This window comes from Spinacia oleracea, chromosome 4 (assembly GCF_020520425.1).
Source record: "Spinacia oleracea cultivar Varoflay chromosome 4, BTI_SOV_V1, whole genome shotgun sequence".
NCBI lineage: Eukaryota > Viridiplantae > Streptophyta > Magnoliopsida > Caryophyllales > Amaranthaceae > Spinacia > Spinacia oleracea.
Genome location: NC_079490.1, coordinates 121,102,511 through 121,114,864, shown reverse-complemented (window position 1 = coordinate 121,114,864; position 12,354 = coordinate 121,102,511). Strand labels below are relative to the sequence as shown.

Sequence of the window (12,354 nt, the reverse complement as noted above, 5' to 3'; positions counted from 1 at the left end):
TGGCATTATGTTGTGGCAATGGGATAAATTATGGTATTAATTTATTAACCAAGAGTAATTTGGAGATTACTAGCAATAGGTTTTTCTTACCTAGAATCTTAAAAGACTTAAGACATGCTAAAGCTGCTTAAGGATTTAGGACTTTTAGGGTCTTGGAATCGTTTCATTCATTTTCGGACCATGTTTTTGCTTTTGCATGAATGAAATATTTAATAGCTTTAATGATTGCATGCTAGCATTTATTTTAAAGTTATTAAGTTATGAATGGTTATTTATTGCGAATTCTTTTCAAATGTAGTAATCAAATGGCCGCAATCAAAACAACACTCAAAGTAACCGAAATTCTGGATGTAAAATTGAACCTATCAAACTTTCTTGATTGGGAGAGGAAGCTTCGGCAAGTCCTCAGGTGGAACAACATTGAATATGTTGTTGACAATCCCATCCCCAACTATTACTCAAAGGATATGACTCCAGAAAAGCACTGTGCGTGGGCGAACCACATGTCGCTAGTGATGGATCTTATTCTTGGCTCAAACCCCAAGGATTGGAGGGCAAGGTTCATTGCATATGAGCCATGGGCACTCCTAAGGAATCTTAGGGATATATGTTATGGTAGATTCCAACGTGGTGGTCAACATGTCGACCAAAATGTCTTTGTATTGGTACATTCATTTGGGGATCTAAAGCTTAATGCTCCACTGGGTTGTTGCTTTGACGTCGAAAGACAAAAGGAAAGGGAAAGGGTCATTGATCTTAAAATGACAGAAGGAACACCATTTAAGGCTCATACAAAGAAAATGGTTGGGCTTCTCAACCGCCTTGAGCTACTTGGTGAGCCATTCCCAGATTCTGCAGCTGCGGGAATACATTTGAATTCTCTTCACCCTGGTTATAAGAAATTCAAGCTACTCTATTTCTCCAAGAAAAGGGAAAACACTGTTAGTGAGCTAATGTATTTGCTTAATCAATATGAATTGGACTTTGTAAGTGATAAGCAAGCGTCACTAAAAGTAAAGAGTAAGAAAATTAAGAAAAGGTTCCGGGGAAGATCCAAAGCAAGGGTGCATCTCCATCTACTCCAGGAGGGCAAGTGGCGCCCTCCAAGAGGAAATTGAAGAGGGATCGTTCTCCATCTACATCGCAATGCTTCAATTGTAATGAAATTGGTCATTACAAACGAAATTGCCCCAAACTAAAGGAAGAGAAGAAGGACGGAAACGTCGCTTCTCCTTCAGGTATGTATGTTATACATTGTAATATTTCTAATTCTACTTCTTGGGTATTAGATACTGGTTGTGGCTCACACTTATGTTCCGATTTGCAGGGACTAAGTAGAAGTAGAAAGCTTGATAAAGGCGAGATGGATCTATGCGTGGGAAATGGAGCACAGATTGCTGCATTAGCCGTAGGATATGATTTATTTCTTTGCCTAGTGGTTTTATTTTGGAACTAGAAAACTGTTACTATGTTCCAAGTATCACCAGAAACATCATTTCCGTTTCAAGTTTGGATTCTAAAGGTTTTAGTTTTCAATTTAAAGACAATAGTTGTTCTTTTTCTTTGAACGGAATGTTTTATGGTTCAGCACAACAAGAAAATGGTATATATGTGCTAGATACGAGCAAACACATTTATAACATAAATACCAAAAAGGCTAAAACTGGTGATTCCGATCTCACATACCTATGGCATTGTCGACTAGGCCATATAAACACAAAACGCATGGAATTACTTCAGAGGAAGGGAATTCTAGAATTATTCGACTTAGAGAAGATTGATCAATGCGAATCTTGTTTACTTGGAAAAATGACAAAGCGACCTTTCTCAAAGGTAGGAGAAAGAGCAAGCGAACTACTAGGGCTAATACATACGGACGTATGTGGGCCTATGAGTACGAAAGCTAGAGGTGATTTCAGCTATTTCATAACGTTTACAGACGATTTCAGTAGATATGGTTATATTTACTTAATGAAATACAAGTCTGAATCGTTTGAGAAATTCCGAGAATTTCAAAATGAAGTAGAGAATCAACATGGCAAGAAAATCAAATCTCTAAGGTCAGATCGAGGAGGTGAATATCTTAGCCACGAGTTTGATGACCATCTAAAAGAAAGCGGTATTCTTTCTTAATTGAATGCTCCGGGGACACCTCAAAGGAATGGAGTGTCGGAACGGAGAAACAGAACCTTACTCGATATGATCAGGTCAATGATGGGTCAAGCCGAACTTCCTTTACAAGTTTTGGGACATGCGTTGCAAACAACAGTACTCACACTGAATCGTGCTCCGTCAAAAGCTGTTGAAAAGATTCCATACGAATTATGGACTGGGAAACTTCCAAAGTTGTCTTTTCTAAAGATTTGGGGTTGCGAAGCATATGTCAAGCGATTAATTTCGGACAAGATCGAACCAAAATCTGATAAATGTTTCTTCGTTGGGTATCCAAAAGAAACAAAGGGGTATTACTTCTACAACAAGTCAGAGAACAAAGTATTCGTTGCTCGTGACAGTGTCTTTTTGGAAAGAAATCATATTTCCAAATTGACAAGTGGGAGAATAATAGACCTCGGAGAGATTCAAGACGAACAACGAACCAAGAACTCTTTAGAAGCTGTTCAAGGTGAAGAACCTCCAAGGCCTTCAGAAGAGCCAGTGGGAGTAGTTCCTCAAGACGTTGTTTCCCCTCTTAGGTCACATAGAACTAAGGTTCACCAGGACAGATGGATAGGCGTCCTCTTGACTGAAAACTTAGACGTTCTCATATTATATAGTGATGAACCTATGACTTACAAGAAAGCTATGACGAGCCCAAGATCCACTAAATGGTTAGAGGCCATGAAATCCAAGATAGACTCCGTTTTTGAAAATCAAGTCTGGGATTTGGTAGATTTGCCGGATGGGTTTACACCTATCAGATGCAAATGGGTCTTCAAATTGAAGAAAGACAAGGATGGAATTGTATACATATACAAGGCTAGATTGGTAGCAATAGGTTATAGGCAAGTTAACGACGTTGACTACGATGAAACCTTTTCTCCAGTCGCTATGCTTAAGTCTATTCGGATAATCCTTGTGATTGCCGCGTTTCATGACTATGAAATATGGAAAATGGATTTCAAAACTGCCTTCTTGAATGGTGTTCTTGAAGAGACTGTGTTTATGACACAACCGGAGGATTTTGTCGATCAAAAGAATCACGGAAAGGTATGCAAGATTAAGAAATCCATTTATGGATTAAAGCAGGCATCAAGGAGCTGGAATAAATGATTTGATGAAGCAGTCAACAAGTTTGGCTTCATCAAGAATCCGGACGAATCTTGTGTATACAAGAAGGTCAGTGGGAGTAAAATTGCATTCATAGTCTTGTATGTAGATGACATACTACTTATTGGAATCGACATTCCTATGCTGGAGTCTATAAAGACTTGGCTTGGAAAGTGTTTCTCAATGAAGGACTTAGGAGAGGCACAGTACATAGTGGGCATCAAAATCTATAGGGATAGATCTAAGAGGATTATTGGACTAAGCCAGAGCACTTACATTGACAAAGTGCTAGCTAGGTTCAATATGATGGAAGCCAAGAGAGGCCATCTACCCATGACACATGGCACATATCTAAGCAAGACTCAGTGTCCCAAGAAATCTGATGAGCATAGAAAGATGAGTAGAATTCCATACGCTTCGGCTATTGGATTCATCATGTATGCTATGATTTGTACAAGGCCGGATGTTTCGTTCGCACTCTGTGCAATGAGCAAGTACCAGTCAGACCTAGGTGAGGTGCATTGGACTACTGCCAAGAATATCCTAAAGTACCTGAAAAGGACCAAGGATCAATTTCTGGTCTATGGTGGTACAGATGAGTTGATTGTTAAAGGCTATACGGACGCAAGCTTTAAAACCGATAGAGATGATTTCAGATCACAGTCTGGTTTTGTGTTCTGCCTCAATGGCGGAGCAGTAAGCTGGAAAAGTGCTAAGAAAAGCACTATTGCGGATTCTACAACTGAAGCCGAGTACATTGCTGCCTCAGAAGCAGCAAAGGAAGATGTTTGGATTTGGAAGTTCATCGAAGAACTTGGGGTTGTCCCCTCCATTAAAGGACCAATGGATTTGTATTGCGACAATAGCGGAGCCATTGCCTAGGCAAAGGATTCTAGGAGCCACCAGAAGTCCAAGCACGTACTGCGGTGATTTCACATACTTCGAGAAATCGTTGAACGGAAAGAAATCAAGATTTGCAAGGTTGGAACTGACGACAACGTCGCAGATCCATTGACTAAACCGTTGCCACAAGTGAAGCACAACGCACATGTAGCAACCATGGGAATCAAGCATGTTGGAGAATGACTTTGATTTTCTAAGTTTTGTTTTAGAACATCTATTAGATATGTGTTTAAAATAATTGGTTTAACCATTTCATATTTATGAAATTTCTTATTTCATATTCATTTAATTTGGTTTAGTATTAAATGAAAAGTCCATGTGATTCAAAATATTCAAATGGGATGTCAAAATGGATTCTTCGACAAAGAAACACCAATAAGTGAACTTGAATATTGAAGCCACAAAGGATTCGTAATCCAGGTCATTGAAAGGTGAACGACCAATGTGAAGGAAATAATGCCCTTTGTCCAAGTATGCATTCAATGCTAAGTCTAATAAATGCGGTTCAGTATTAATTAATTAAACAAGTTAATAATTCAGTGAAATCAAGTGAGCTGTATGCCTAGCTAGAGGCCGTTTCAGTTCAAGTGGAATTAATAATATTAATCCACAACTTACTCTTGACTGAACCCGTAGGGTCACACAAATAGTACGTGAGCGGATCAAGTATTTAAGTGAATTAAATACTCTACTTATGAATATTCGGAAACGACGGATCTCGGTTCCAGTGGGAGCTGAAATCGTCAAAAGGAAAATACGAATACTCCGAAAATGATGATATTGCCGGAAACGGAAATATGGATCATAAGGGAAATATAAATATCCAAGTCGTAGATGTTGCCGGAAACGGAAACATGGTACGTATCCGAAAATATTATCGGAATAGAAATATTGCCGGAGACGGAAATATTACCGGAATCGGAAATATTGTCTGAATCAGAAATAAATTCCGGAATCGGAAATATTAAATATTTGTTCGAATCGGAAATAAATTCCGGAATCGGAAATATTAAATATTGTTCGAATCGGAAATGAGATCCGGAATCAGAAAACGAATCGGAAGCGCGACTTACGAAACGATCGCCAGACGAGCTTGCTAGACGCAAGGCCCAACACGAAGCCAGACCCAGCGCCTAGCGAAGCCCGCGCGTACAAGGAGCAGCGAGCAGGCCTAGCGCAACGACGAGGCATGCCCAGCAGCAGTGCCCATCAATGGGCCGCGTGGTGCCAGCGCCAGCCTTGGGCCGAGCCGAGCACCAGCACTCTTATGGGCTGCGTGGCTGCGATGCTACGTACAACCAATTCCTTGGTCGTTTAGGATTCCTTAAACTCGTTTTCCTAATTCTACTCGATTTGAATATTTTGTTAAATCTGAAACACTTAGGTGTATGATTAAACATTAAATTCTAATGGATTAATTTAACTAGAATCCTAATGGATTTAGTTATTTAAATCCTAGTAGAAATCTAAGTCCGTTATTTCCACCCTATAAATACGTGGTTCATAATCACAATTTACATACAACAATTCAATAAGTATTCATATAGATTAAGTTCAAGTGGGAATTTAATAATTTGTCTAAATTAATAATTAACCTTTCCGAATAAACATAATACCTTAGAGAATATCCTACTTGGTTGAATCTAAGACGGATCCGAACGTGCTGTGGACTATCTACGGAGGGGCGACATTTGGAGTCCTAAACTTGTTCTTGTTCGGTTCGGGAGCAGCTAGGGAAGGCACGCATCACATGTTTGTATCCTATATTATGCTAATTGACTATGTGGCAATTAATTTGGATTCCTGTCTTCATGGTTTTTCCGCATGAAATATATGATTTATATTTGTCATAACCTAACAGTGGTATCACGAGCCTCTAATTAATTCCATAACCAATTATACTTAACATGGATAAATTTTATAAATTTGCAATGAATTAAAGGGGTGATTAATTTCGTTGTATGTAATTAATCGCAAATTCGTACGATTATTTGATTATATGTTCGCAGGATTTTTCGGCAGTTTTGTCAATAATGGTCGGAATCTTATAATTTTATAAAGAATTTCGCATGTAAACGAAGTTTTAAAATTTTGACAAAAATCAAAGATTTGTCGCCGAACCCAGAATTCCCAAATTCGAAGCCTAACTATGACATTTCGAAGGTTTTTGTTTTCCGAACGCAAAATTTATAATTTTTATGATGTTAAATTAAATATTTGCGAATCTTGTATGTAAATCTTGAATCTATGATTGACCTACTGTATATGTTTAACAATTTTAAAGCCTAATCTTGTTAATTATACAACCTAATTTGTAATTGTAATTAATTTGTTGAAATTCGAATAATTTAGAATTTGTTTTGATTTTCATAATTAATTAGCAATTTAATTAGGATCCTATGATTAAAAACCACCATAAAATTTGTTAAAATTAAAAAGTTTTAAAATTTTATGACCTAGATTTGAATCCATGAAAATAAATATAATCGGAAATTAATTTGAATAATAAATTTTCGATATTTCGCCTAAATTTATGAAATTAATATGAGCTATTAATTTGTCAATAAATTTAATTATAAAAGTTTTGATTTTATGTAAATCGCTCACAAATCTTGCACGCACGAAGCAATGGAAGCTAAGTGTTACCCTTAAGGGGGTTGCAATAGTGCGAGCATGCGACGACGAGCAAGGGAGCTCGTCGCCCATGCGGTACTAGGCAGCGACCAAGGCACGGGCACGCGCGCGAGGGGCTACGCTTCTTTGCGGTGTGTGCTGTGTGCATGTGAGCGAGTGGCGAGACGAAGGCAACGAGAAACATAGGCCATGCGCGAGCAGTGTGCGCTGGTACGCTCCAGCAAGCGCTGGTTCGCCCAGCGAGCGCTGGCTCGTCCCAGCGAGCGATGCTTGCTTCGTGCTATGCGTGGCCTGCTCGACGCTTGTGCTACGACCATCGCAAGTAGTAGGCCATGGGCGCTGCACTCGTGCACGCGGCCCATGGGCGTTGCTACTACAAGGCTTCGACGAGGCATGGGCTCAAGCATGTGGCTTTGTCTTAGCCCGTTGGTCGTTTTAATTTTTCGGTTGAAAACGATTTTAATTAAGTTTAATTTCGTAATTTAATTTTTTCTCGGAATTTAATTTTGATTAATTTAATTATGATTAATTTATTTATACTAATTATTTTATTAAAATTAAAACCTTGATAAAATTTAAATAAATTAATTTTAATCAACTGAAAATAAAATAAAGGGATTGAAATAATATTTTATATGAGCTTTAAATTTTAATTAAACTTGTAAGTTTCCGGTTGGACTAGGAAATACAATTTTATGTTTAAAATTTGTAAAGCATGTAAATTTCTTGGTTTTAGTGGGAGCTTTTAATCATTAAACTCTTGATTAGGTCTACGTTCCTTTAAGGTTAAAACAACTCGATTACAACTAATAAGGATTGAATAATATGCATATATATATATATATATATATATATATATATATATATATATATATATATATATATATATATATATATATATATATCTTACAATTAAAATAGAAAAAAAAATCATTGGTTCTAAAACTACATCCATCATAAAAAAATCCAAGCCTAATATTTATGTGCCATAAACACTATAAATCTTCACATGCTTAAAGTAGCTTTTCATTTTTGAATATATGCATCATCCTGCACAACAAACAACGTAAGGATAACATTTTAATAAGAAATTTATTATCAATGAATATAATCCAAATACGTATGAAAAAACAGAGCACAAAATGAATGTCAAAAGATAAACCTTAATAATGGGAAAAGAGTAACTTTTTTCAGTACATAATGTCTCATGTGAATTCATTAAGACATCTATTGTAGCTTATCTATTACAAAAGTCTGTAACTTAAAATGATAGTGAAAGTGAAAAATGCGACAAACATTCGTTTAAAATTGATCTAATGCCTGAGGTGATTGGTGGACATAATTTACAATGCGGCAAACCAGCCAAGAGTATTTTGTAATTTGAATAAATTCATCCTATTGCTGTCTAGTAGGAGGGGGCAAATCTGAAATTTTAAGACAAAAGAAATGAAGTCTCACTTATCTTTCTCCATGTTGCTAGCGAATAAAATCTTTCGAATGTGTTGTCACTTTCTTAGTTTCATTGCAAACAATTAGTAAAGGAATTCTCTTCTTTACAACACTGGCCTTGGTTAGGATATCGTACAAATACCTTAAAAAAAATCAGATAAACAGTCAGACTTCATAATCATTACATGTGTGAAGTGAAAAGAACAGAAAGCAAAAGGATTGGAGGAAAAAAAATACTAAGCAGTTGCCCGACAGTTAGGAAAGAACTCCAAAGAATCAACAAAAAGAACACCAGTCACCTGGGGCATATACTCATCAAGCTTAGGCCGAAGAAGTAAGTGTCCAGGAACATTAACTTAATCCACATGCTTGATTTTACCCTTTTGTTCATGAAAAAAAAGTGGAAGATTTAGTTGCAATTTTCATTATGAGATTTATGACTAAAGTAAATAACAGGGAAAAGGGGTACTAGGATAGAATTCAAATTTATGAGCACAAATGAGAGGCATTGTCGGAAAATTGTGAATCGAGCTAGCAAATTATTTAAAATCAGCCCTAGAAAGCAATAGAACCTCAACACATAAACAATTAAATTTTAAACGAACTATAAAGTTGCATCCTTCTGCCCAGCTCTAAAGTGAAAAATTAGTTCATTAAATTAGTATAGTACCTTAGTGACCTCACAGTGCAGTACAAAAGTACCCTCATTTGGGTCCATTGACATCACAGTTCCTTGATATAAAGAACCATCTCGAACCTGACAAACAAGAGAAGACAATATTTTCATTCATATACAGAAGTAGAACATTCAGTGAATTGACTAATAGGTCTTAGTGTCTTACTGACTAAATCAAAAAAATGAACTAGCAAGTAAAAAAGAAAGGCCATACACAAACTTCTCCAACATGATGGTTTAAGAAACTACAGTAAAAAACAAAGACCTGGCGACATAATTAACAATGAATGCAAAACAGAGATTCTTACCTGGTAGAAAAGAATAGTTTCCCGACTCCCAGTCAGTCAAGGAAACACAATAGTGTTAAACTGTTTGCGCTTGAACAAACTCATTGTTTTTCAGGGGGAAATAAAAGGTTAAAGATTAGGCATCATTTCACTTTTCCTATATATTAACCAAATTGGCACCTTAACACTTAACAAGTCAAAGATATCCGAGGGTGTAAGAAACTGACAGCAATGAACATAAAATCCAGATAAAAATCCTGTCATACGCATACACTTGCCAATGATTTAAAACAACATGCATGTATGCTAAGGGGAAACATGATTTAGATCAATTCATATCTGTTAGGTGATTCAACGTTTAGTTATTGTCACATTTACGAACTAGTGAAAGTGATCTATGCGTATGCATAACCAATTATTGTGATAAACAAAGTGCTATCAGTTTCCCCTAGAGACCTTTAGAAAATTAGAACCAGCTACCTTGAGTTTGAGATGAGTGTAACTTCAAATTCTTTCTGCAAACGCTCAAAAACCATCTTTTCAGAGTCCCTAAGAGACAATTCAAACTGTAGTTAGCCTATTATACATAACCAAAATATCAACAAAGACTGTTCAATCCAAATGACCATCATTAATACTCCTTGTAACGAAAAGTCCAAAGATAACTATAGAGAACTGTGAGTCACAATTTTCTAATAACTTTTAGCAATATAGGACGGTTACTCCAGTTAGCATGTATTATAGTATGACCAATAGAAATACAAACATCAACTTTGACAAAATTCAGCAATAGATATTGTAGTCAATGCAAGTGCAAGTTAATAGTAAAACAAACATTCATGTAAATTTGTTGTTCACGGTTAATGGCAGAGATGGTAGTCAAAATGAGAGCTTACTTTTATAAGAAATGCATGAAAATAGAACATGAACAAACTCTAACTTATAAGAGTGATAATAATAACAAAGAGAGCAACTTTAATGATCGAGGTATGAATGAAAGATTAAATCTTGCATACAGAGGATAAACCTGTACTTGGTGAATTTCAATGGTAGGGTGACTTTTAGAGTAATATGGAGTGGCCATCAGTTTAATTACTGACCTACAACTGCGCAGACATACAAAAATGTGCTATAAATTTAGTAAACTGAGACAGACGACTGATCTATATGTATATGAAACAACCTAATTTTACAACAATACAAAATCCATTATATCAATCTAATATGTCATGAATTACTCAAATTTTTTTGCATTCAATCAGATACCACAAATTAGAATTACTCACAATTTTGTGTATTCAACCAGATACTACAAATTATAGTTCCATGCAAAACACAAGAAGTTTATACTTGGCAAGTATTCAACTTATGTTTTGGAGAAAGAAAAGGGAATTGCAGAATGAAATAGGAGGAGAAAACATTATACAAATTCATGAGATGAATACATGTGGGATAACTTCATCAGTTTCAAGCACCATCAACTTTCAGAACTGACACTGTAATTACTTGTATGTCAGATGACCAACCTTAGAGAGTTATGTTCCCTTAACACCAAACTATGCAGGTACAAACCAATCCTTTAACTTAGAGACTTGCGGACTTTCCCTGCACCTTCGTTCTCTGATTATCTATAGTTTGACACACATACACAGTAAAACAAGAACAACCTATATTTGACTTCTAATATTTGTTGATATTATTCCCTTTTTCGCTCTTGCAGAAATGACGGGGTTGGACGGATCACCAACTAAGGAAATTGGCATCCCGCAACTACTACTTGTTACAAAAATATTGCTTGATTTCGGTTTCCAAAACAAAAAACGACTCTTGAATTTATGTCCTCTTCCTTCTATGTTTTATATTAGACAAAAAAAAATTGATAGATTAGTGTTTAGCACAACTATCTAATTAATATTTAGCAAAAAAAACAGCAAAGACGAAGATAAATAGTACTTCGTAGTAATTAGTTAATTACCAATCATAATGAGCCCGATCACAAAATTGATTGATATTGAATCAACAAAGAATTTTGTAATTAAATTGTACAAGAATCAACAAAAAAATCAAAGAGCGATAGAAGAAGCAACATCATCAGACGGACTCCCTTATTAAAAATCGTACCAATTTCCCTAACTAAGAAACCCTAATTTAATCCTTAAAACCGCACAAAACCATTCCAATTTTAACCGGTTAATAATTTAAACAACTTAAGTTGTTAATTTAAGAGAAAATTCAAAAGAAATGTACAACTAACCTTGTTCTTCTCGCCAATTCAGAAACACAATTCACCAATTTTTATTATCTCTAATTCAAAGACCCATCGGCGATTCCGAAACGCAGATATCCAATTAGTTGGATCAAAGAAAGATGATGAAAAGGATGAAGGAGAACGACGAAGAGGATGGAGCCGACGGAAGAGAGGTAGAACCGTAGAAATTGTTTAAGGGTTTGGGGAGAAAAACACGATAGTGAAAGCGTGAGAGACTGAGAGGGAGGGAAAAAAAATAAATTGCAGTTTATTGAAACTTTAAAATACCCTAATAATTATTTTTTAATTTTATTTTTAACATCTTTCATTCTTTCATATGCCTCACCAAAATTCGTTGAGATATCTTATCAAAAAAAACTGTTACAATAGAATAACAAAAATATACAATTGTCGCCATAGTTTTTCTATGGCAACGTATTTTTAAAGTCAAAGTCTACTCAAAAGTATAATTATTTAACTGTTGCAATAAGTATGATATAGCAACGCCATTAAAACTGTAGCATAAAATGGCGTTGCTATAATCCATTTTTCTTGTACTGGTTGAATGTGGCTGACTCCAAGAGAGGTCATCTACCCATGTCTCGTGAAATAACTTATAGCAAGACTCGGTGTCCAAAGACACCAAATGAGAGAGGAAGAATGAGTAGGATACCATATGCAACATTGATTGGTTCAATAATGCATGATATGATATGTACACGCCCTTGTGTTTCGTATGCACTCAGTGCTACGAGTAGATACACGTCAGACCAAGGAGAGACACATTGGACTCCTTCCAAGAACATTCTTAAGTACTTGACAAGGCATAAGGATGATTTCCTAGTCTATGGTAGAGATGATGGATTGATTGTAAATGGATATACGGATGC

The 12,354-nt window shown here is 36.0% G+C and overlaps 1 long non-coding RNA gene across 4 annotated transcripts; it reads right to left on the bottom strand.

Moving 5' to 3' along the window:
- Window positions 1–7,696: 7,696 nt before the first annotated feature.
- LOC110784056 (uncharacterized) lies at window positions 7,697–11,723 on the bottom strand. 4 transcript variants are annotated; one of them, XR_008918786.1, is made up of 6 exons: window positions 11,471–11,722; window positions 9,697–9,765; window positions 8,924–9,010; window positions 8,553–8,633; window positions 8,263–8,395; window positions 7,697–7,854 (listed from the first exon to the last, which is right to left on the bottom strand). It is a non-coding gene; the product is annotated as an uncharacterized lncRNA (long non-coding RNA). The 4 variants fall into 4 exon arrangements; XR_008918787.1 differs by lacking the exon at window positions 7,697–7,854 and adding an exon at window positions 10,250–10,322 and having other exon boundaries at window positions 7,948–8,395; window positions 11,471–11,723; XR_002532243.2 differs by lacking the exon at window positions 7,697–7,854 and adding an exon at window positions 10,244–10,322 and having other exon boundaries at window positions 7,948–8,395.
- Window positions 11,724–12,354: the final 631 nt, after the last annotated feature.